Source organism: Saccopteryx bilineata, chromosome 2, assembly GCF_036850765.1.
Source record: "Saccopteryx bilineata isolate mSacBil1 chromosome 2, mSacBil1_pri_phased_curated, whole genome shotgun sequence".
Taxonomy (NCBI): domain Eukaryota; kingdom Metazoa; phylum Chordata; class Mammalia; order Chiroptera; family Emballonuridae; genus Saccopteryx; species Saccopteryx bilineata.
The window spans coordinates 318618091-318620445 of record NC_089491.1 but is presented as its reverse complement, the minus strand read 5'-3'; the positions used below and the strand labels follow the sequence as shown (position 1 = coordinate 318620445).

General features: G+C 38.9%; 1 non-coding gene across 1 annotated transcript; it reads right to left on the bottom strand.

Moving 5' to 3' along the window:
* Positions 1 to 371: 371 nt before the first annotated feature.
* TRNAI-GAU (transfer RNA isoleucine (anticodon GAU)) lies at positions 372 to 447 on the bottom strand. Its single transcript has one exon. It is a non-coding gene; the product is annotated as a tRNA-Ile (tRNA).
* Between the last annotated feature and the right edge of the window lie 1908 nt (positions 448 to 2355).

Below are 2355 nucleotides of genomic sequence, written 5' to 3'. Positions count from 1 at the left end.
TCCTCCTCACCCTAGTACCTTGAACATTCTTTGGACACAATATTAGATGTTAATCACACTCTATACATAATATTTGTTTTTAAACCTTTTTTTTTTTTTTTGTATTTTTTTCTTAAGCTGGAAACGGGGAGGCAGTCAGACAGACTCCCGCATGCGCCTGACCGGGATCCACCCACCAGGGGGCGATGCTCTGCCCATCCGGGGCGTCACAACCAGAGCCACTCTAGCACCTGGGGCAGAGGCCAAGGAGCCATCCCCAGCGCCTGGGCCATTTTTTGCTCGAATGGAGCCTCGGCTGCGGGAGGGGAAGAGAGAGACAGAGAGAAAGGAGAGGGGGAGGGGTGGAGAAGCAGATGAGTGCCTCTCCTGTGTGCCCTGGCTGGGAATCGAACCCAGGACTTCTGCACATCAGGCCGACGCTCTACCACTGAGCCAACCGGCCAGGGCCATAATATTTGTTTTTAAATGTTTACTTTATTGAGTTTAGAGAGAGAAAGGGGAGAGCAGAGAAAGACAGGAACATCTGTTCTTGTAAGTGCCCTGACCGGGGATCAACCCAGCAACTTCTGTGCTTAAGGATGATGCTCTAACCAACTAAGCTATCTGACTAGGGCCAGAATAATTTTTAACCAGTTTTTTTTTCAATTTTCTTTTGCATTAGTTTCAGGTATATAGCTTAGTGGTTAGACAATTATATCTTACATAGTGTTCCCCTCAATATTGCCAGTACCCCAACAGGCACCTTATATAGTTATCACAATATTATTACTATATTCCCTGTGCTGTATTTTACATCCCCATAACTATTTTTAACTACCAGTTTGTGTTTCTTAAATCCCTTCACCTCTTTCAATTCACCCAGTGCCTCTAAACCCCTCCCCTCTATCAACCACCAATTCTCTCTCTGTGTCTGAGTCTGTTTCAGTTTTTCTTGTTTAATATTGTTCTTTATATTCCTCATGTAAGTGAAATCATATAGTATTTGGCTTTACCTGACTTACTTCATTTAGCATGATACCCTCTAGGTCCATCCATGCTTTTGCAAATAGTAAAATATTTTTTTTTATTTAACTAATACTCCATTGTATATATGTACCACCATTTTTTAAAATACATTTATCTATTGTTAGACAATTGGGTTGCTTACATTGCTTGGCTATTATAAACAATTCTGCAGTGAACATAAGGATGCATATTTTCTTTTGAATTATTGTTGTGGTTTTCTTCATATATATACCCAAAAGTAGAATCACTGGGTCATAAGGCCGTCCCATTTTTTAAATACTTGAGGAAACTATATACTGTTTTTCATAGCAAGTGCACCAATATGCGCTTCTGCCAACAGTGCACAAGTGTTTCCTTTTATCCACATTCTTGCCAACGCGTGTCACTTGTGGACTCATTGATGATAGATTCTGACAAGTTTGAGGTAATATCTCATTGTGGTTTTAATTTCAATATCTTTTCATATGTCTATTGGTCATCTGTATGTCCTCTTTGGAAAAGTGTTTATTCAGGTATTTGCCAGTTTTTAATGGGTTTTTGGGGATGTTGAGTAGTGTGAGGTTTTTAAAATTAAATTTATTGGAGTGACATTGGTTAATAAGATTGCATAGGTTTCAAGTGGACATTTCTATGATCCATTATCTGTATATTGTGTGCCCACCACCCAAAGTCAAATTATCTTTTGTCACCATATATTTGGCCCCTTTACTTCTTACTACCCTCCACCCCTGTTTCTCTGGTAGCCACCATACTGTTGTCTGTGTCTATAAGTTTTAGGTTCGTATCCCACACACATGAGTGAAATCGTAAGGTTCTTTGCTTTTTATAACTGACTTATTTTGCGTATCATGATAGTCTCAAGGTCCATCCATGTTGTTTCTTATGACTGAGTAGTATTCTGTTGTGTATATGTACCACATCTTCCTTATCAAGTTGTCCATTGAATTACATTTTGGTTGTTTCCATGTCCTGGCCACCATAAATAATTCTGAAATGAACATAGGGGTGCATACATCTTTGTGAGTAAATATTTTCAAATTTTTCGGGTAGAACCCAAATGGTAACCTTCTTAATATTTTGAGGAACATCCATACTGTTTTCCATAGTGGCTGTACAAGTTTACATTTCCACCAGCAGTGAATGAGGGTTTCTTTTTCTCCACAACCTCTCCAACACTTACTTGTCTTTTTTATAATAGCTGTTATAACAGATGTGAGGTGGTATCTCATTAGTTTTGATGTACATTTTCCTAATAACTAATGAAGTTGAGCGTCTCTTTATATACCTGTTGGCCATTTCTATATCTTCTTGGGAAAGTGTCTGTTCAGGTCCTCTGCCCAGTTTTTAAAT